We start from the raw sequence: 25,104 nt of genomic DNA, 5'->3' as shown, positions 1-25,104 counted from the left end.
GGTATATTGCTACATAATTTTGATATTTATTTATTATCAAACATTTATAGAGCGCCCTATATATTAAATTCTAAGGTGCTGTACAAGCATATTATGTAAAACAATTATCTAAAAATTTACAGCAGTCAAATATGAAATTATAAGATAAATATATAAAATTTCAGTGTCTATAATATCAATGAAAGTACTAAATAAAGGATACATAGGATATATATTTAAAATGTAGTGTTCATAATATAATAAAAGGATTAAATACACAGTCTACGTACAAGTCATATGCCTTTCTAAAAGGAAAGGTTTTTAGTTTTTTCTTGAAAATTCTAATCGAGTCACATTTTCTCAAGTACAAAGGAAGAGAGTTCCATAAGGTAGACGCAGCTCTGTCGAATCGTCTATTCCCATATGTCACAGTCCTTGTTGACGGATCCACTAAAAATTTGATGATTCTGAGCGTAGGCTACACAAAGTTGTGTACGGCTCAATTAGTTCACTAATATATGTTGGAGCTTATCTGTGGAGTGCTGTGGTATGCATAAACAAGAGTCTTAAATTGGCAACGAAACTCTACCGGCAGCCAGTGTAGATTGATCAAGACAGGGGTTATATGGTCAAATTTTGACTATAATGTTATGCGCGCAGCCGTATTATGTACAAGTTGGAGTTTTCTTTGTAGGTTGTTTGTTATAGTTCCCACAATTAGAATTCCCGTAATCCAAAAGGGATGTAACTAATGAATTAACAAGTGTTTTGCATGCATCTTCGGTGATATAGTTTCTAATACGGCCGATGCTTCTTAGGTGGAAATAACATGATTTAGATAGTGCATTGCACTGTTTTTCCATTGTCAACGACGTTTAATATGTCCAAAGATTTTTAACAAAAGGGTATTTTGGATGTTGTTTCCAAATGAAAGACTGAAACCTTCAATTTCAACTGATCTGGTCTTAGGCGCGATATAATGAGTTGCGTTTTTTTCCTGGTTTAGTTTAAGCAAGTTTGCACTCATCCAGTTTTGTATGTCATTGAGGCATGCAGTTAGACGGATGGAGATGTTATTCCAATTATCCCGGGGCTCAATCATGATGTAGATCTGTGTGTCGTCTGCATAACAATGATAGTTCATGTTGTTTCTGTAACAAATTTCCCCGAATGGTTTTGCATACATGAAGTAGATAATGGGGCCGAGTACGAACCCTTGGGCACGCCAATCTTGAGAGATTTTGGTTCAGATAATGTTGAACCAATCGAAACGCGTTGTGATCTATCGCTCAGATACGATTGTAGTCACTGAAGGGCCGAACCAGCTATCCGGTAGGGGTATTCTTGTCGACGGAAAAGTATATCGTGGTCAATGGCATCGAACGCCGCGGATAAATGAAGCATCAGTAGCACAACACAACAAAGCGTCTAGAGATACCGCGATTTCATGATGTACTCTAACAAGAGCGGTCCCTGTGGAATGAACCGTGCCATATACTGACTGAAGATTGTCATGTAGAGTGTTCGAACTGATATGATCTTCGATTCTTTTTGCGAAGACTTTCTCAATGATTTTGGTGTATAGTTCTTTAAATACTCTTTATCCAGCGACAGTTTCTTTAAAAGCGGCTTTTCTATTACTTGTTTAAAATCTTCCGGAAAAACACCTTCGGTTAGTGATTGGTTATTAAGACATGTGATGATTGAATGAACATTTTCAATGCAGGTTTTCAAGATATTCTAGGCATTGGGTCCAATGCGCAGGAATAAGAGGTTGTGTTCAACACAATTGTCAAGACTTCTTCGGCAGAAGTACTTAGCAACGTAGAAATAATGTCTAACCGGAAAAAAAGTCCAGCGGCGTTAGAGCGAATTTAACGGGGGTTGGGGGCGGACGCCCCCATCATATATTTGAAAATATATAAAAAGCATTTTAATTATTTAAAAATATATATGTAAATTCAAGAAGCGGGGTTCTCCTAAAGCTTTTGTCTACCAAGAGCGCAGCCAAACTCTCGATATGTCTGTTGTTTTGTTGTAAGAGCATCGTTCTAATTCCTTGAATTTTGGCTTCAAAAATTTGGCAAATGTATTCGTGTCACAAATCTGTAAAACGATTTCGGATTTGTTCCCGGTCAACTGGTTAGAAATGCTGAATAACTGTTTTGAATCTTTTTCGGACTCGATTATTTTGGATGAAAAATATTCCTTTTTGCTTTGCTTTGCGTAAGTAAAGCGCTATACTGTAAACACTTGTCTATGAATATTTCTTTATGCATCTCCAACCGAGAAAGTCTCCATGTTCGTTCTGCTTTGCGTTTTTCACGTTTTGCCATTCGTTTGAATACCATTGATTATTCGATTGCAAAACAATGTCTTTAGTGCGAAGAGGGGCATATTTGTTAACAGCATTTCGAACACAATCGTTGTAAATATTCACCAGATCGTTTACCGGTGATGTATGTAAAACATGATCGGAGGAAAAATTTAGATCACTTTTGAAATTGTCGATGTTCATTTTCTTATAGTTCCTTGATGACACGGTTTTCCGTTGCCTGCATGGTTTTGAGACGCATAATACCGTATTGATTCCTTTATGATCACTGTAAGACATCCCTCTGAAATCACATATGAAACTATCATCGACTGTCGGGGGATATTTCAAAATTTTTGTACTATCTCTATTTATAACAACATCTAGTAGATGAACATGTGTTGATGTTTTCACTTGTAGAGTGAGACCATATTCTGATAGCGTATTTTAGGAATTTCTGCGTTGACATATCATTCCTGTTTTTCAGATGAAAGTTCAGGTCTCCTGTAATTAGTAGTTCTTCTGTATCGATCACATGATAACTAATATAATCCAACCATTCATTGAAAAAAGAACCCGTTGTTAACTTATCAACTTTTGACAAAGTTGGTTTATATACTACAAAAAAAATTCGGAGTTCAGAATCATTGGTAGACATTGTACAATCAAGATGTTCAAACTGAGTAAAGGTGTTGTTCATGAAATATATGGAGATAACGAACAGTATTCAAGCTCAAAAGTCCATTAAACATTACAAAATAGGAGCAGAGCAAACATGGACCTCCAAAACATCTGAGGTGAGATCAGGTGCCATGGAGTAGTGAGCATCCCCTGCCGACCGGTCACATCCGCCGTGTGCTCCTTGTCATGATCGGGAAATAACGGAAAAATCCGTCGGCAATTCAGTGTGTAAATAATGGCCTAACAATTAGTATGAAAAACGTTAGTCAGCATTAGGCTCAATGATAAATTGTATTTGCTGACAAGGTCATTGTATCGACCATAGAACTTACGAAATGATGACTTTAAACGAGACAGCTGATATTCTTGTTTCATCAACTTGTTTGCCAATAATTTACCTCGTTTTAGAAATTGTACATACGTAGAGCATGCTCTTGCGTATCGAATCAACTGAGAGATATATACCCCATATGCAGGTGATGAAGGTATATTGCTGCATAAGTAAGGGAAGTTGACGATTGAAAAGTTAAAGTCATCACGTTTATCATAAAGCTTGGTTGTTAGATTACCATTAACGTCTTTTTCAAGTAAAATATCCAAATATGAAACAGATGTGTCAGACTCTGTGGTATCTTTTATCTCAAGTTCACCAGGATATATCGTATCGACATAAGAATGAAAATAGCCATTGTTAATTGACAATACGTCGTCGATATATCTAAATGTCGAGTTGAACGCCACAGCAAGTGTTTTCTTCTTTTCACGTACAAGATTTTGGACAAATTCTGCTTCATATGAATACAAAAAAGGTCTGCTAATAACGGGGCGCAATTGGTACCTATGGGAATTCCAATAGATTGTTGGAAGACCTGGTCTCCAAAAACCACATAGATATTGTCAATCAGAAACTCAAGCATCTTTTTAATGTCAACTTCAGAGTACTTGTGTGTACAATCAGAATGTTTTTTAACAAAATAATTTTGCAAATGACCAATGACAAGGTAAGTATATTTACGAGTTCCATTTTTATTGAAAAAGCAGCTGTCAATGATATCAAAAACCCTGGACTTTAATTTATCGTGGGGAATGGTTGTGTATAAAGTTGAAAAGTCGTAAGTTTTTACGAAAAATCCAATCCCAAGATATGAAAACTTAAAAATAAATTATGCACAAGTTCATGTCGTCACAATTGACATTATAAAAAAGCAAAGAAGAAAAACAATTTGTATGATTCTATTGCATGGAATATGAAAATTCAGAAAGCATGAATTTTAATTTCTCCCAAATTGATATTGTTAAAAAATACAGGGTCAGATTTGTATTGAAACTGTACTGTAAAAAAATTGATTCAATTTTTTTTTTTTTTTTTTTTTTTTTTAGTTTCGGTATAGTTTTGTGGATTTAATTTTGAATACATTGGGTTACCAAAGAGTTGTACATGTATAGAATGTGAGTTATTTTTTAAAGGAGTATATAAGAGACCGGTTAGGCCAGAGTAGTCAGATTAGGGAGCGGTAACATCAGCCGGATGTCTCGTTTTTACATGTCCTATACGTTCTGGCGAATATTTCAGTTATAAGTACTGTCAACGGGTAGTCATTTGGAATAAGGAAGGCTTGTTAGACTGGCTTATATTTTCCCCATTTCACTAGCCGGTAAGCGTGTTTGTTTTGTTCTGTTTGTCATTATTAAGGCCTCCAGCTAGAAATTTGAATCCTGTGGAGGAATGAGAGTACCAAATCCCCGGATGTACACGTGGTTTTGTTTGTTATGGAAAGTAGTATAGAGTGCTGAATAGTGTGTGTTACCCGATTGGCTGAATTCAGGTATGTAATTATTTTCATTTTAAAGTAAATATTAATGTTTGAAACTGTAGGGGTTGATATTTTTGGCAGAGTGTCATTTACTGCCGATTGTTATAAGTTGTAAACAACTGCAATTTTGACCTATAAACGCCATGGGACCCTATTTTTTCGGACTTTTTTTTTTATAAGCGCTTAGAATAAAGTTTCAAATGGTGCCAAGGATTTGTCTGAAATTGAATTAGTAGAGTACTGAGAGGGCAAAAGGTTTGTATAGAGTTCTATAGGAAAATAATTAGTACTCTTTTCCCGATTGTTGGCATGTTTGGTTATCAAAGAGGCGGATCAGCACGTGTTGGTGGGAACCTTTCAGAGTGACTAGTGGAATGCGTGAATATATTTATATTTTATCATTACACGTACCTTATATTTTAGTCCTTTACTCAGGGCCATAGAGCAGTAACGGATATCTGTCTGCCATACAACAGGGACCGTTCACGGTATTTCAGTCGGTAGAGCGCTCGCTCCATGACCGGGAGGTCGTGAGCTCGAATCTCTGCCGCGACAGACCTAAGTCGATAAAAAAAAAAAAAAACGGGTAGCAAATGTTCATTCGGCATGCGCTCGAAGTTGCGGGTCCTTCGGATGAGACCTTCAATCCTGGACTTTCACAATATATTTGCTATATAAAACATTTCAATGCACAAAATAATTTTGTGTGCAACCTGTATGGAAAAAAGGAATTCAAACTAAACAGTATTGTAAATACTTTGAACGAAAAAAAAATCAACAATTTCTTCTAAAAAAGAAACTTCCGTCACAAAATATTCTCATTTTTGCTTTTTGTATGGAATTTAGTGGTGGATTTTTAATTGAATATAGTTTAACTGGCATTGTGGAATGTAACTATAAGAACAAAAATATGTTGTAGCATTTTTAAAATATAAGTCCAGACAAAAAATCTGCTCAAAAACTCAATATCGAACGTCTTTAAAGTTTTACATATTTTAAATAAATATCGAACGTCTTTAAAGTTTTACATATTTTAAATACTACACAAGTTTAGAAATTTTGGAGGGAATGTATTAGTGGGAAATAAATTCAAATAACATGCAATGATTTGTTTTTGGAAAAGGCATTGAAAAATAATGACGCTGTCGTGTTTTCCTGAAAATTTGCTATCCAAACTGTGATAGTCGTGTATTCAGACAAATTTGTAAATGAGATTCAATAAAAATAGAGAGGTTTGTAGCTCATTGAGGTACAAATAACGCTTATTGTCATCATACGTCGTTGTTTTCCTCTTTTTTACAGAAAAATTGCACGGGATACCCCGTTTCTGTGATTCAGCGATACCCCATATCGGATAATATCCTGTTCCGAATAGTCTCTCAAACCTGTCACATGGTTTATGTTTTTGTTTCTTTGTTGTTTAACGTTTCTTTCGAGGATTTTTCGCTCATATCGAGACTTCACCACATGCTGGTGGAGGGCTGCATCCGAAGGACGGTGTAACGTAGAATATTGACCCTTGGTTGAAAATTGACCCTTGGTTCATTTTTCAACGTTGAATATTGAGTCGGGGGTGCTTCTTCTCCGTTGAATATTGAAACCAAAAGTCGTGTAATTTATACTCGTGGTCATTTTTCAGCATCTTGTTAATTTATTTTTTCGGCACTTATGGCATAAACGCGTTGAATGAAAATTGACCCTGTTGAATATTGACCCCCAACTAGAGCGTTTTGCCCTGAGTTTGATCTGGAAGTTGTTATACATGATTTATATGTACGTGTAACTACTAATATATTTTTCAATTTCATAATTTGAATTTCTTCTAGCATAATAATAATCGAACTGAAAATCATCCCGAAAATACAGTTGTTGTTCAATACACCTTTTATCTTATTTACATTGTTGTCTTTGACATAAGTTATTAAAGAAGAACTACGTATTGTACTAAATTGACCAACTAAAGGACCCTTTGAACCCCCCTCCTCTTTCAGGTGTCCATTATGATATACAACTCAGTATTAACTGCCGCCTAGGATAAAAATGCATGAGTTAATTTTTTTTCTCCAAATTTGGGACAAGATGTGATAGAATTTTTTTCCTGTATCGATTATACAGCTGTATATACTGTCATGTTGAAAATTTTAAATTTACCGGATGGCAGTACATTCAAAATTTTCAACATGATGTAGTTGTCATGTTGTAAATTTTGTGTTTACTGCCACCCCGTAAATTCAAAATTTACAACATGACAATACACATGTATATCGACAAAAGAACAGCAAAATTGAACAAAAAAAAAAGTTTTACAATATTTACCTGTATGTTTTTGATACCTAAATTTTGATAAATTGATTGCGATATAGATCTTTAAAACAGCAGAATTCATATCCATGCACAACTTTGATTAACCTACACTTATTAGCGATCTGCTAGAAGAACTTGTATTTATGTTTTTCCGGAAATCCAACTTATACTCAAAGTTTAATTCTATAAGGTTGGAATTCCTCAAAATCACGCTTCAGTCTTCAAATGGTGTTTACATTTCAGTCAACGAAAGAGAACTGGATTTATTCTATCTATGCTGGATTCTTAAACTTTAGGAAAGTCCTTACAAACAAAGATACATTCAGGTTCCAGCAAATTCTCTAGAATGAAGGAGAAACTTAAGACGCACTATATGTTTCAACCTATTTATAATATTGTGTAAATTATATAAATTATTGATTTCAAAGTCTCTGACGAACTCTTACATTTTTGAAACATTTAAAATCACTTTTTTCAAAGTCAATAACATTAAAATGCATGATTTTACAACACTTTATACAGCCATTCCTTACGATAAATAAAGATTAGGTGTTTTGATATCATAGAACACCTTCTTCAAGAAAAATGGAACTTGGGAATTTTCCTGTCTCTTACCTAGCCATTATACAATTAATTTGTTAAAAAAAGTCTGCTTTTACCAACAAGTACTCTGAGATAATAGTTAGACCTCTTTCACAAGATCTATGTAGTCTTTGGAGACCAAGTCTTACAACAAGATGTTGGAATTTTGAAGGGGACTTAATCTCCTCCTTTATCAGCAGACCTGTATGTTTTTATAATCCTAAGAAGCAAACTATTCTAATACTACTACATGAGAACAAGAAAAATCCTGCTATGGGCTTTCACAGGGATATATCAAAGACGTTTTATCAATTTACAATAATTACTTTCATATATATGTTGACTCTATATATCCCAGTGAACTCGAAATAAAAGACACCACAGAGTCTACAATATCCGTTTCATATTTGGGTGCTTTACCGAGACGATAATGGCCAACTAACAACTAAACTGTATAACAAACAGATGACGTCAACTTTTCCGTGAAAATTGAAGACAACGAACAGTAATCATGTTGAAGGGTTTAATAAAACAATACAAATAGTGAGCAAACTTTTACAACATCAGAGGTGGGATCAGATGCCATGGAGGAGTAAGCTTTCCCTGTCGAGAGGTCACACCCGACACGTGTCCTTTGTCAAGATGGTGTAAATAGGGAAATACGCAGTCAATTCAGTATGAAAAAAATGACCCATCGATTTGTATGAAAGGCGTTAGTCAACCAACTTAACGACGGATTGTTTTTGTAAACAAAGTCATTGTATCGACCATAGAATTTGCTGACTGAAATGTTGACTGTACATGAGATCATTGATACCCTTATATCATCAACTTATTTGTTCGTACATATAACATGCTCTTGTGTATCGAATCACTAGGGAGACATAAACCCGATAAAAGTAAGTTTGTAGATGACAATGAGAACATTTGCTTGCTTCATTCTTATTAAAGAAGCAGTTGTCTATGATGTCAAATAGTCTGGATTTTTTATTTATCACGGGGACTGGTTGTATAAAGTGTGGAAAAATCAACATTTCTTATTTATTTACTATTATTTCACTTAAATTCACTAACACTTGCTTAAAGTGTTTATGTATCCAAACGCATTCGATACGCAACAGCATGCCCTGAGAGGAAGGGTACTGGTATTTTAACTAGACCATATGCCCGTGTCATTTCTGATTTTATTTCAAATGTTTTGGTAGTCGTAGGACATCAAAAATTTTTGTATAATGAATTAATGAAAAGTAAACGAGAAATGGTTGAAATTATTAAACAAAAGTTCATTGACAAGCAAAAAGACCAAAGTTCAACAGAATGACGTTCCTTAGCTTTGTTTCCTATTCGCATGTATTAAAGTAAACAGTCATCACCCCCCCCCCCCCCCCACCTGGTTCCCACGGACATGGTGAAATATAAATATATACATATGTTATATACATGAGTAATTTTTTAATCAATTAATCATAATTGTAAGCGCCAATTTAATTTATTTGTGTTTTTGTGCTGTTGAATTTTGACTCGATTTTATGATCAAAATTCAACAATCCGGCTCAATTTTCAACAGGCTAGGGTCTGAATTCAACGCTGATGGTCTCAATATTCAACGTTGAGAAAAGACCTCCCGGGTCAGTTTTCAACACGGGTCAAAATTCAACGTTACACCGGCCTCCACGTCCCACAGTTGATTCGAACCCGCGACCTAAAGATTTACTCCTTACATCGCGACTCTAGAGCAAACGTTCTAATCACTGCGCCACGCGGACACCTTTTTTATGACAAGCTTGATAAATTATCAGTTTCTGCTTTGTCCTGTAAGCACTCCTTTTCTAGTACGGAAAATTTCAGAATGCTTAAAAAAGTGTTTTCTAAAATCGTATGCAGATTGAAAATTAATACAAAACGTTCTATATTTTTTACAAAAATGTATAATAACGTACACGTATTATTTTCATATTAATGTCTAAGCTATCATTTGTCGAAAACAAGGTTTGAAATTGATAGTCAGGCAAGCTTTTTTTTTTATGGAAATCTGCTACATTTACTGATTTGAAACAGGTATAGAAAATCCTTTGTTTCAGTAGTAAAATAATATTTGCATTTAGCCTATTTTACTGGACTAAAAATCTAATTTAACATGATTCTGTTTTGGGCATTTGCTTTTCTTCTGTGCTTTCAAGTCGCTGATTCATTTTCTAAAAGAGGTTTGTTTCTTCTTTCGCATATAATTGTTGTGAATATTTTCATTTTTTCATTCTGAATATCATAATATGGTATTAATATTGCTACTCTTTGCTTTGAAAAAAATCATACAATGATGCAGTTATGCTGACATAAAATTGCTTTGCTTGGATCATAATGTTCGGTTCTATTTTCCTTATTCACGAGGGGGGGGGGGGGAGTAAATATAATTTACATCGTCTATAAAAGAAGACAATATGTCTGTAGAAAAAGATATTAGATATATGAAACTGTGAAACACGGGCTTGAAAATTTGCTCGGAATATTTTAGCATGATCTCAGCAGGTCGGAATGTTTGCTTCAGTCTGTAGCTCACTTCTTTATCCGATTTTCCTCAACCAGGGAACTTGAATTCCGCAGCTAATTTTAAAACAAGGAATCCTTTATTACTTCAGATTTGGATCAGATCAGAACAATAATGACCGGTAATTTTTTTCCCAAAAATATAAAACTTTTCATAACATATATTTCAGTTATAACATCATACTGTATATTCATTTCGTTAAAATTTCTGAAGAGACAATAGAATAGACAAATGCATAAAAAAGTTTCAGAATTTTTAGTAGAACTTTATTTGAAAAAAGAAAATATTTCCACGTCCTGAAAACTATCTGAAATATAGAATCAAAAGAAATAATAGTTTTTTCCCTCAGATTGTGTCAGAGATATAAATGATTAAAATGATGTAAATTATTAGATCTAAACCTTGAGTGAATCTCATGTCTATATAAAAAAAAAATGGATTTTCGATTGTTATTTGACATAAATTGTTTCAATTCTGGTTTAAAATGGTTTAATATGAAAGATAATTAACATGATTCAATCAGTTCCCCAAAAAGTACTTTTTTGTCCATTCAATCTTTTTTTCCCCAAATCTATGTGAAAAGAGAAGTATGATATACAAATTCCTTACAAATAAGTACTAGATTTTGAGGTGATCCTATTTTATTTTATTTCAATCCTGATACCTGATATGTTTATTTTAAACTTTGTTTTAAAAATCACACAGTTGAAAGTTTGTAGAGCAGTACGTCTTTCTGATATTTTTTATCATTTACAGCAATTAAGTTTTTCATATTTTCTTGACTTCAAAATATTATTTTTGCGTATCTAATATATATTTGGAAGTATATTTTAGTGATAAAAGGTATTCTCGGAATTTGCTCTCATTCCCGTTCGCCCAAAGTCCGATTGCCCTAAAAATTGTTCGCAGAGAGTCCGTTCGCCTTACAAAGTATAGTAAATATATAAATATTTCAAAACTGGTACATCTTCTTCAAGGGATTGGATTGTACTTGGGAATATAATATTCTTCAAAGGTAAAACCTTGCTCATCCGCTGCTTAGTTCCATAATTGGCCTATTAACGTCTCAGTTCTTTAATTGTTTTCAAAAACAAATCGTAAAAGAAAAACAAAGGTTGTATTAAGCTAATTTACAGTGATAATATTATCACTGATTATCGATTATAAAACCAATTACGCCTTTACAAAACATTAAGATCAGAATTATAATCAATTTATTAATAAAGATTAAATAAAAATTATTTTATGAATCAACATTCGTAAAACATTAAATCGAAAATAGTAAACAGAAAAATGGCTAAAAATTAATAAGAAATGTTAATATTTATTATATAATAATATGGCAAACAAGATATATGGCGAACGAGGTATAGAGCAAATAGGAATTATGGCGAACGGACCCTGCGCGAACGGACTCATGCGAACAGTTACATAGGGCGAACCAGATACCTTATTTGACCATGTCAACTTGCCTATTCTACTAATATATCTGTATGTTTTGAGTTTAAAAGCATAGTATCCAAAAAAAATAAGTTATGGATATATTAAGTATATCAGTCATTTCACTCATTGCTCGCGCACACACGTGCATGCGTGTGCGCGCAAAATGACCTTCGTTCCGCACATCTACACAACATGATTGTTAACCCTAAAAAGGTTTCATCTCAATCGGATGAGTAGTTTCTGAGAACACTCGCGGACAGAAAAGTACCGAAGAAGAAACTTTGAAAAAAGAAAGTACAAACAACTTCGTTTGGGAAACATAATAAGGCCAAGTTAAAATAAGGTTTGTTTGCCCTCTTCTAACTCACGGTGAAAAAATAGGTAGGTGAGAAACTTTTTCCAAGAAAATTTCAACATCAGTGCTGAATTTTCAAAATCTATTTTCCGGAATGCAATAAAATAATTGCTTCCTGGGGGGGGGGGGGGAGTTTTTAATTAAGCCATTTTTAGCCATGCGGTCGGGAGAGGGCTAACATACGTATTTTTTTAAGATAGCCTAGTATAAAACATTCTGCAATTTATTGTTAAGTATAGAAAAATAAAATTCATTGATGATTATGAAACAGTTCCTTTGCACTTCTTACTGCAGTAAAACTTAAAATTAAAGCCTTAGAAGAGAAAAAATCATAAAATTTTGTCAACATCAAGTTGTAATGAAATTGTGCAATATTCCGTTATTAGCAGACCTATTTTTATATTCATATGAATCAGAATTTGCTCAAAATCTTATACGTTAAAAGAAGAAAACACTTGCTGTGACCTTCAACTCGACATTTAGATATATCGACGACGTATTGTCAATTAACAATGGTTAATTCCAGATTCACAACTATTAACTACAAATCAATTAAACTCAATTTATTAATAATACAAGCAGCATTAACATTTCGTGGCACGCGTTTGTCACAATCTATTTATATATTATATCAATGAAAGTAAACCGGCGGAAAACAGGGAATCGCTACCTGCCAACCGGGATGACCTCCCTACTAACCTGGCGCGATAGCGCCCCCACAGGGAAATTAACTGTGGTGGGAACAGACCTCTTGGTACCAACAAGAGTGACTGCCACATACGAACAAGGAATTCAAGTTCTGACTGGGGCCCTAACTCTATACTGTCTCCCCTGGTATAGAACAACTACCGGGGGATAATACCCCCAGGGGTAGACCCCCAAAGCCTGCCCTTGGTACCACAAGGATCAAGCTGGTCCCTCAGGTACCGCTGAGGTAACCCCCGAATCTTCCCCAGTACTGAGGATAGATTACCCAGAGTTTTGAGCCAGACATGGTAGAAATCCTCATTCGTGGTAATCCCCGAACTCCGCCAAATGAACTTGTCTATACAAGTTCACCTGCCACTCGCGTGTTGTGTGGTATATTAGCCTACAGCCTATTATGATTTCACCCACCATCCTTCCATTAAACACATTAAGGTCGATAAATGCAAATATATACATATCTATATACATAAACACATACTATAGACTTCTTTGAAATTCTTGCTATCAAGCTATGTCATCTGGGAATACCTTTACGTCCATCTGATTGCCCAAGAAGGATTCGAGACCACCTTGCAGACTATTAAGAAACACTGAATTTCCTAAATCATTTAAATGTGTGCCATCATATCTAAACAGCTGTTTTTGTGCAAAAGTAATTGTTGGATGTCTGATGACCCGGCCCCCTTCTGCTTTAAGAAATTGCTTAACTTTACGGTTTACATCTTTTCGCATAGCATCAACTTTGGATGCAGATTTGGCATTGTGCCAGTATAAGCGAGGTAACATATCAGACCAAATAACAGACATGTTTGGAGCCAATAACTTGCAACGAAGGAAGGAGCATGTGATATTTTGAATTAGTTCCTCTCCAGGCAATATGCCTAGGTCATTGGAACCCAGGTGTACCACCAAATAATTTGGTGGCGGGGTAGACTTCAGTTTATTCTCGAAAAAAGAGTCAAATTCTTTCCATCTCATTCCCCTGACACCAAACCACATTATGGAGATGTTCTTATCTGGAAGAGTAAGGTTTTTTCCTCCAGGTCTATTGGTGGCACTTCGGGCTGCCCAGTATACTATGGATGATCCCACCACCCATACTATTCTCCTATAACCTACAAAACTTGAAGTTTGTTAGCAAGGGAAAAAAAATTAATTAATATTATAAATTTTGTGAATCTAATGTATGAAGAGTATGCCCCCGACTTCCATCTGCCCCATTCTTTGATTATTTGGTCAGGTATGCCCCTCATTGCTGCCCCTATGTGAAATGAGTGTGACCTATAACGCCCATTCTTGATGTTGCAGAATTGTAAAGTTTTAGCTAACAGGGCAGAAAACTGGTAACGTGTTAAAGGCTTACCATCGAAATGCACCAGGAATTGATTAGCACTTGGTGAGCCTCGAGTTCGAACCCCTAAAAAATTACTTATGGTAGAAACAGGACAAGCTGGTCTGCCTGTACTAAACAAAAACAAGGTGGCCTTGTTACCTAATTGGTCTGTTTTTGATTGTCTTATAGTCAGCTTAACCTGCTTGTGTCCATTAACTTGAATGATGTCAATGTCGTTTTGTTGCAAAGGTCTTGAGTCCTGCCCTCTCAGCGATTTACAAGCCAATTTGCCTACTCTTAAAAAACCAAAAAATGCTAAACAAAAAGCAGCCTTAAAAAGGTGAACTTCATAACTAGAAGAGCAGACCTTCTCCAAAGCCTGGAGAAGTGATACAAGCATTTATAGAGTTATAGGGGCTCGTGTATCTTGTTTTGGTGTCAGCGTTGCAGCCCCTTCTAACAACTTTGAAACAATGAAAAATTTGGTAACGTATGCAAGTCCTTGAATTTTGTACATATATGACAAGCCCGATATATATGTTTTAATAGATCCAGGGGATTTACCCTCCACTGACATATATGCTATATAATGAACTACATGATCTAAAGGAGCTGGCCAAGTAGTCGGAAAACCAAACAAATACCTGAAATGATTGAAACTTTGGAAAGCTGCCTTATATGTGTGCCAAGTATTCTCAGCCATAGAGGCCTTTAACAGTTTATTGGTTTCCAGTGTCAAATCTCCCAGATTTCTAGGGGCAATTGGATTGGTGCTGGGTCTGCTTGTGGAGCCAAAGCCCGAAAACGACGCCACTGGCAACGAGAAATAGAATCCGCAATTGCATTTGATTTGGTATCTATGTACTCTGCCTTAAACCTTATGTTAAAATGAAGGGTATTAAGCACAAGTTTCCTAACCAGTTTCATAACGTCTTCAGATTTAGAAGTTTGTTTGTTGACTATGTGTACAACTGCCTGATTGTCAATATGAAATAATATCTTTTTATTAGCCAACTGAGGACCCCACACTAATATGGCCGCTACTACAGGAAACAACTCGAGAAATGTCATGTCACGCAGCCTACCTGTTTCTGACCAATGCTGAGGCCATCTACCAAAAGCCCACTTATTATGAAAAAATATTCCAAATCCCCCCGACATACCCCCAGTACTATCTGTGAATAACTGGTGAGTATCACTGGAGACCCAGAGTCTCTCAGGAAAGAGGGTCACTCCATTATAATGATTAAGGAAATCAAGCCACATAACTAAGTCTAATTTCATAGAAGATGTTACTCTTATTTTGTGTTTTGCCTTCCTTACACCTTTTGTGGCATCGATGAGTCTCCTAATAAAAGCTCTACCTGCTGCAACTACCTGACAGGCGAAATTCAATAACCCTATTATAGACTGCAAGTCTCGTAAAGTAATCTTTTTGGCCCTTAAGCTGTCTTGAATTCTAGTACGTAGCTCAGTCAATTTATCTTGTGGAAAACGCATAAGCATAGACATAGTATCAAATTCTATTCCTAAAAATGTCAAGCATGTTGTGGGCTCTACCGTCTTGTCATTGGCTAGAGGGACCCCAAGTTCAGCACAGACCTGATGAAAGATATCGAGCGTATGTTTACAAATAGAGTCACCTGCTTTTCCTGCAAATAAAAAATCATCTAAGTAATGCATGAGGTTTTGATTGTTTGATTTTTTACATATGAGCCAATGCAAGAATTTACTAAACTGATTAAATAAGGCACAAGAAAGCTTGGAACCAAACGGCAAACATTTGTCAAAATAGTATTTTTCATTGCACTTGATACCTAAAATGTCAAAGTCTCCTGGGTAAATAGGCAACAAGCGGAATGCACTCTTCAGGTCAGTTTTGGCCAGGAGGGCACCCTGTCCCAATTTCTGTATCATCAATACTGCTTCATCTATATTGCTATACTTCACTGTGCAAATGTCCGGGTCAATAAAATAATTAACTGAATCAAAGTCTGGGTAGGACAAGTGATGAATTAAACGGACATCCCCATCTTTCTTGGGCACGAGGCCTACTGGTGATACGCGAAGCGTGGGGAAAGGAATATCGTGAAAAGGACCAGCCATTCTACCCAAGGTGACTTCTTTAGCAAGCTTTTGCTCGACAACTTGAGGGGTGTCTCTGGCAGATTTAAGATTTTTTGCTTCCCTATAAGTTCTTGGGCCAGCATAGTGTAGCGGAAAACCAAATTTAAAACCATTTAACAGTTGAAGTTTTTCTGAATTGAAAGGATATAATTCTAATTCATTACAAAGTTGGTTGTATTTAATGGGTGTGGCAGCAAGGTCATATAGAGTCATATCAGCATTATTTCTGACCGGATGGGCAGTTGATCTGGGGATGAGGTCCCCCACAGTTCGCACATCTGTGTCTAAACTTGCAGGGATTAAAGGAGCATGAGCCTCTATTAAAGGCAAAGCAGTTGCCGACGGACCTTGATGACTGTGGTTTATTAATGTTATAGCTTTGTTTGAATCCGGACCTACCACCCTAAGTAGTTGTTCCGAGATAAGTTGTTTGTGTCCGTGCACGAAAGGAACTACCCCCAACATTTCCTGAAAATATGTCCCTATGAGAAGTTTGTGAAGCAGATTGTTCGTACTGCCCCGGGGATATCAACATTACCCATAATTCGAAATCCACTTCCCCCCATGATGAAGTACGATGCCTCTCTTTTTTTAAGCGGAATTGTTCGTCACACTTGGACCAACCCAAATGACCCTGTCTACTGGCAGCCAAACGAATACTGTGCATGTACTTAATCATTTCTTGGGCTTTCCCTGGAAACCTCTCGAGGTATATTGACATGTAAATAATAAATGCAGTTGTCCAAATGTGTATATTATTTATCGACTTCAAGTGTTGTTTTTCAACAACTAGTTGGCCATTTTTAATCACAAGCTCCCCTGTGATGTTAGGGTCAGTCCTAAGGTCATGGGCCTGTTTTAACAATAATGCCAGATCTATATAAGAACCTGCCCATATTTTTTCTCGGATGGCTACGGGCACATGACTGCCTATGGGGTCACAAGTACTAATTTCAGCGGATGGGCGACTACTAGTAACTTGCACCTGTTCCCCAATCGAGAGACCCCCAATACATTGAGTTACCGAATTAAAACCCGAGCCCGACTGATTTGTATCCAAGCTTCTCACTCCGCGAGAATTTTGATTGAAATCTTTGTTTGTACCTGCACCCGTGTCTTGCTGTGACGGACCCTGTCCGATCTGGTCACAGGCGCTTTCACTTGCCAATAAAGGTGCTGCCTCATGTGCCATTGCTTGCTGCGTCTCTGGCTTGTCTGACGCTTGGGGTTTATCCGAGTGTTGTGCCTCGATTAAACGTCGGCTAGGTCTTCTTTTTCTTTTGGCCGGGTTTGCTTGACTGTCCATACGTCCTCTCTTCCTAGCTTTGGGAGGCATTATGACTTGTAATTTAACTGATGGCAGCGGATAGGATGAAATTTTTAAAGATGAAATTTTTAAAGATGTCAGGCTCTTTCTCTGCTCTCCTTCTAGAATTTTCTAAATCAGTATCGCTGGGGGGCTTGATTTTATTTACTCAATGTAAATAAAATTCATGGTCTCACGAATGTTTTGCCGGGAATAAGGATACAAGAGTTATCGCGCCTGCACTGGAATTTAAGGCATTTATCACAATATGGTGATAAATGCAATTATTTCCATTCATGTCGATAGGTTATATCCCGGTGAGCTTGAAATAAAAGATACCACAGAGTTTGGAACATCTGTTTCATATTTGGATATTTTACTAGAAAATGACGTTAATGGTAATCTAACAACCAAGCTTTATGATAGACGTGATGACTTTAACTTTTCAATCGTCAACTTCCTTACTTATGCAGCAATATACCTTCATCACCTACATACGTGGTTTATATCTTTCAGTTGATTCGATACGCAAGAGCATGCTCTAAGTATGAACAATTTCTAAAACGAGGTACGTTAATGAAACAAGTTGATGAAACAAGAATATCAGCAGTCTTGCTTAAAGTCATCATTTCGTTAGATTTATGGTCGACACAATGCCCTTGTCAGCAAATACAATTTATCATTAAGTCAAATGCTGACTGACTTTTCCATACTAATTGTTAGATCATTAATTACACTCTGAATTGTCGATAGATTTTCCCGATATTTCCCGATCATGACAAGGAGCACACGGCGGGTGTGACCGGTCGGCAGGGGATGCTCACTCCTTCATGGCACCTGATCACACCTCTGATGTTTTAGAGGTCCGTGTTTGCTCTGTGCCAAAATTTGTATTGTTAAATGGATTCTTGAGCTTGAATACTGTTCATTATCTCCATATATTTCATTCATTCATTTCATTCAATACTTCATGGTTATGGTCTAAAGATCTACTAAATAAAAGGTGCCTATAGATTTCTCAAATTTGAGAAACGAGTTCTTTCAATTGTCCTTTCAAAATACAGTTTGGTGAAATAAGGTGTATCGGTACATCATTTTTAGGTAAACATATCGAAAAAAACATAGTTTAACTGTCATTTTTAATGAAAATCTAAGAACGTCAGGTATAAATATGGGAGTTTATTCCATCTCAGATAAAAGGAAATGTTTCACTTTTGCCAACAGTCTCTCAGAAAATTGTTTATCATGCATATCTTCTTGACATTTTCTTTAAAATGATAATGAATTGAATATTGCTTGACATGATTTCAAATTGAATTCCATGAAAATGCACCATTTTCTACAGTATTCTATTATAGCCATAAAGTACGAGAAAATAGAGTTTAAATCAATTATGACGTCATAACGGATCTAGCACCAAAAACTAGTTCACTAGATCCTGACCTTAAAATGCGTAAAATTGTTTAAACTTTGATTTATATCTTGAATTATTTCCTATTCATGTCACAAAACTACCTAACAAATACATTTGTATAAATAAATAAGAATAAAGTATATTTTATAGCACATTTTTCTTCATTTGACAAACACTGTTAGCAATTGAGGTCATCAGAAATATACACTCATCAATTTGTTTCTTTTTATTTATTTTTATTTGATCATCGATAATTCTAACATTTTTGTTGCACTCCTGTTCAACAGCATGCGAGTCTTTCAAGTAGAACTGTGAAGCATGAATTACACTAGAATGTGTTTTGTTGTTTGATTGAAGTTATTCAAATCTGTGTTAACAATTTTTCATTTTTAATTTCAGAAAAAAAATTGAAAGAAAAGATAAAAACACATTTGAATTGATAAAATTGAAAAAGACAAGGTTATCAATAATAATACTGTAAATAATTTAGTACTTCATCATTGAAATAGATCCTTATTGATGAAAAAATTCTTAAAAGTATGAATAGAAGTCATTTCCCCCATGGTACTTGTCGCCCGAGTGTCGAGAGCGTTTGCTCCAGAGTCGCGGATTTGATCCTTACATCCCGAGTTCGAATCCCACTACGGAAAGTGGAGATCGGAGACATGGAGACAAAAAAAAAAACTCGAAAGGGCTTTAATCAACAAATAAACAAACAAACAAATTGAACATGGATCTTTAAAACAAAACGTTGCACTCCTGCACTTCTGACCATAGAAATATGGATCTGAAACACAGACCGACCATGTTATTGATAGATTTCTTCGGTAAAAATGTTTTATATGTCTTTATTTTCCAAAATAGAAAACAAATAATCATATACTGATAAAACGTTTTTTCCATGTTGAGGAGCAAAACATCAAATGTTGCACTCCTGACATAAATGGGTATGCACAGATATTTTACTCTCATTAATGCTGTCTGTGATTCATATAATAATAGATGTTAAACTTTTAACTTTTATTGTGTTATTGTTTTTTACTTTGAAAATTCTTTTTGACTTAATTGTTATACAGATTTTAAAATCAGTTTGGTATTTTTTTTCAGGATCATCCATGATCATAACTTGGTCAAAATGTTACAATACATGAATTTTATCAGGAAAGTCTTTATTTCCAACATAAACCATTATTGATTATTTCATAGATCTTCAAAAAATATTACATTTTAAAAATGTCACAAAAAGGTGCTGAACTCCTGATATTTTGAGCATAAAATTTTGTGAGATATCAATGGGATATTTGGCAGATGTTTAGCCAGTATCAAAAAACATGTGCTGAGTCATAAAAAAAATATTTGCTTCGCGTGTATTTTAGTGCAGATTGAAAAATATGTGTCAGGTCATATTTTTTTTCATTTCACCCATTTCGAACTAATAATTCATCTGTCATTTCTTACACTGTGAATTTTAAAAAAGATCAAAGAATAATAGTGCAGCTAGTTCGTTAGCTTGTCATTCATTAACATGAATTAAAATGAATATTTACACGATAGCAATCGTCATCAAAAGAAAATCATGGTATCATGGTGTAATCATTGTATATATTTTTTCTTAATGACTTGCAATTTAAATTGAAGGAATTGGGAAAAATAGTTTTAAAAAGAATGAAAGAAAATATTGCAAACTTATAAATATTTAGATGTCGCTATTTTACGGAAGCCCGTTTAGGCTAGTTCAGAAAAAGAAATATTTTTTATTGCGTTTAAACACAATAAGTATTGCGTTTAAACGCAAAACATTGCGTTTAATCGCAATAATCATTGCGTTTAAACGCAAAAGATTGCGTTTAATCGCAATGTACGAGTATTGCGTTTAAACGCAATCTTTTGCGTTTAAACGCAATAACTTTGCGATTAAACGCAATAGTTTTTGCGTTTAAACGCAAAAATATTTTTGCGATTAAACGCAATGATTTTTGCGATTAAACGCAATACTTTTGCGATTAAACGCAATAATTTTTGCATTTAAACGCAATACTTTTGCGTTAAAACGCAATAATCTTTTAGTTCAAAGGCAATTATCTTTGTGTTTAAAGGCAGTGATATGTATCAAACCTTGCAGAGTACAGTGGACCCACGCATATCTTTTATTTCTTTCTCTTTTTATTTATGAGGAAATTGCGTATTGTTTGGCTTTATAGAATCAGAATTCTCCGATCAAACTCTCTCTGAAAGGATAAATCACTAATAAGAATTTATAGAGGAGAAAAAAATGTCGGGTTGTAAAAACAAAGGCAACCTAAGAACGAGACATTTCTTAAGCTTATTATTCTCTACATTCTTAATAAAGTTTTGGTCAGTTGTGGTCATTTGCTCTGTTAAAAAAACTGTTCCCCTACGTTGCGGTCACAAGTTTAACCCATGTATAAAGGGATTTTTGGAAAGGACTGAGGAAATGTTGGAATTATGCACAACATGATGAAATATTTAGACTTCAATGTACATTCATAACCCTTCCTATGGTTGTATACAGTAAACACAAGAACATATGTGATGGATTTATGTGAGATCAAAATCAAATGAAAACAGATTGATCGATGTGCACTACATGTATCAAATTGACAAGTGCTATTGATACCACTGAAACATTCTCTATAATATGTGATATACGTAAGCAATTGATCAGACACTTCATTAAGAGTTTTGGGTTCTAATACATTTAAGGCATTCAGGTTGTTAGGATGGCATTGTTTTACTACAATTTACAAAAACTGGGAAATTTTGCAAAAAGACACAGAAAAAATCGGATCTTCTTAAAGTTGAAGTGTCGGATCCTAGTACATGTACATGTAATTATAAGCTTTGACTAATTCATGTTTGATTTTGAAACTACAATAAGGAAGGTTTATTGCGTTTAAACGCAAAGATTATTGAGTTTAATCGCAATACTATTGCGTTTAATCGCAAAAGTTTTGCGTTTAATCGCAAAAATCATTGCGTTTAAACGCAAAAATTATTGCGTTTAAACGCAACAATATTATTGCGTTTAAACGCAAAAAGTATTGCGTTTAATCGCAAAAGTATTGCTTTTAATCGCAATCTTTTGCTTTTAAACGCAAAGTGTTTTGAATTTAAACGCAATATACATTGCGATTAATCGCAATCTTTTGTGTTTAAACGCAATGATTATTGCGATAAAATGCAATGTTTTGAGTTTAAACGCAATAATTATTGCGTTTAAACGCAATGAAAAATATTTCTTTCTCTGAACTGGCCTCAACGGGCTTCCGTACTATTTCATAATTGTGTGTTTTCTATCAGTTTTACTGAAATAATTAATTTGAGATATAAATTTAGTACCTAATTTCAAAAGATTGACAAAATTGTCATTTCCCGTTCTCTTTGACAATTCATATTTGAAAAAAGGATATATAACTGTTATTTAATTACACTTCTTATGTCCATCCTCTACATTTCCTTTATTTTTTTTCGACAAAAAACCAACTTATTTGCTTTTTATTTTAGGAGATTTGTATTGATTTTTTTTATTTTTAAAAATCACTACTTGAAATTAGGAAGAACTAATTTTCTCTGTTAATTTGCTATCAAATAACCATAATGACTTAATGACTTAATAATAACCTTAATGACTTAATTACCTTAATAAATCTAATCATATACCAAACTAGTTAAATAACTGGTGCTAAAGACAAGCAAAACTAACCTCCAATCAATTTTTATACAGGTATTTGTGGGAACCGAACATACGGTTATCGAATTCAACGATGTTGTGGTGGAGAAGTAAATTCCAGTATCCATGGCACAAGCTGTTGTGGAACTAAGGCATACGATTATAGCAAACAAAGATGTTGTGGTGGAGTTATAAATTCCAATATCCATGGCACAAGCTGTTGCGGAACTAAGGCATACGATTATCGCAAGCAAAGATGTTGTGGTGGAGTAATAAATTCCAATATCTTTGGCACAAGCTGTTGTGGAACTAAAGCATACAATTATCGATTTCAACGATGTTGTGGTGGAGTGATAAATTCTGTAGTCTTTGGCACTAGCTGTTGTGGAACAAAAACATATAACTATGCCTTTCAACGTTGTTGTGGTGGAGTAGTTTGCTAGATGGGATACTCATTTTAATCAAGAACTTACCAACACTGTTTAGGCGTAGAATTAATAAATTACAGGAATATAGAAATGTATAAAAATACTTTTTTTTAATGAATTAAATTTTGTAAAACCATTATTTTATCAAATATCTTTAGTATTAATTTAAAAATCAAATTATACCCGATCCTGTTTTGAATTCAGTTTGGTCCCCTGATTTAAAAGTCCTGTGATAAATGCCTTTAATGTGTACTGCATGGAGGTTATAAACAAATTTCAATATCGCAATGGCATATTCTGACTGAAATACAAATCTTAAGCGTTAAATTATTTCTACGTGTCTTGAAGTTTCTGGAGAATTTCGAAAAATGAGGCTTAAGTTGAAATATGTGCGACCTTTTCGAAGTATTTTATGCATTAATTAAACAATGCTCTCGATTTTACGAAAGCAGCAGAAACTTTCGACTTGGGGAATATTTCCTTTATTTATATTCAAAAAACGGTTCAAGATTTATTAAGGATATGCTCTTGCGAAGAGGGTATTAAACAAGGCACCTCCTCCATGGCATCTGATCCCATCTCTGATGTTATAGAGGTCCGTGTTTCCTCTGTTCCTGATTTTTATTATTTGAATGGACTTTTGAGCTTGAATACTGTTTGTTATCGCCATATTTCATGCAAAACACGCCAACCCTTTACACATAACACTGTCCATAACACAACCGACAAGTGCATTGCGATCAGTGACTTGTTTATACCTTGCTGTATGAGATATAATTAGCGACAAAAATGAATGCAGTGGTAAGTTTTGATGTAGTTTAATTCTTTTATACAGTTTTAAATAGCAAATCATTTCATTTTCTAGTACTATGCATAAATGATATCTTTATGTGATGTCACAGCCCTGCCCCCTTTATTTAGCCTTAGCAGTGCTGTGTATGAATATATTGTGTTTATAACCAAAAACATAGATAAGTTTCTAAAACATCAAAATATATAGAAACTTTTGAGTATTTATTATGTTCCAAGATGAATATATAAAGCATAATTGTAGTGCTTTAAGCATGACGTTTACTCTGGGTTTTAGTTCAAAGAAATGGAATGCTATGAAGTACAATATGCTAAATTAAAAATTGTTTTAAATGAACAAAATCAATTTTAATTTTAAAAAATTTAATATTTTATCATTTGAAGAAAATATGCAAGAAAAAGGTTAGTTTGTGGTGAAATATTTTATCAACTGAGTAAATGACATCTTTGATTAGAATACATGAATCAATCAAAATATAAAATACATCAAAGGCTTCATCGTTTATTTCAAACTGAAATTATTCAAATATGAAAAAAAGACAGGCTGTTCTTACTGTCGCTGGCTTTCTTGTAGGAAATAGTTTTGAAAATACATTCCTAAAATTTGGATGAATTTGCATGTAAAGTAACAAAAATTTTGCCACTTCTAAAAAAAAAGTAGTTTTCGACTTCTTTCAAAAACTGAAGTGATGTAACCGCAAAGCAACGTCTGGTCCTTCTCTACTAAAATATCCAAATATGAAACAGATGTGTCAGACTCCGTGGTATCTTTTTTTGAGCTCATTGGGATATATCGAGTCGACATATGAGTGGAAGTATAACTATTGTTAATCGATAATACGTCGTCGATATAACTTAATGTCGAGTTAAAGACCATAGCAAGTGTTTTCTTCCCCTCATGTAGAAGTTTTTGAATAAATTCTGCTTCACATGAATACAGAAATAGGCCTGCTAATAAAGGGGCGCAATTGGTACTAGTGGAAATTCCAACAGATTGTTGGAAGACCTGATCTCTAAAAACTACATAGAAATTGTCAATCAGAAACTCAAGCATCTTTTAAATATTAACTTCAGGGTACTTGTGTGTACAATCAGAATTTTTTTAAACAAAATAATTTTGCAAATGACCAATGACAAGGTAAATATATTAGTGAGTTTCATTTTTATTCAAAAAACAGCTGCCTATGATGTCAAACGTGTAATAGGATTAGTAGTTGAAAAGGTCACTTTACTGAAATAAAGCATAAAGTGAAATATATTATGCATCTGA

Source organism: Saccostrea echinata, unplaced genomic scaffold (genome assembly GCF_033153115.1).
Source record: "Saccostrea echinata isolate AGI-Se365-2 ecotype Australia unplaced genomic scaffold, CSIRO_AGI_Sech_v1 ptg000056l, whole genome shotgun sequence".
NCBI classification, from domain to species: domain Eukaryota; kingdom Metazoa; phylum Mollusca; class Bivalvia; order Ostreida; family Ostreidae; genus Saccostrea; species Saccostrea echinata.
Note: the sequence above shows the minus strand (reverse complement) of the source record.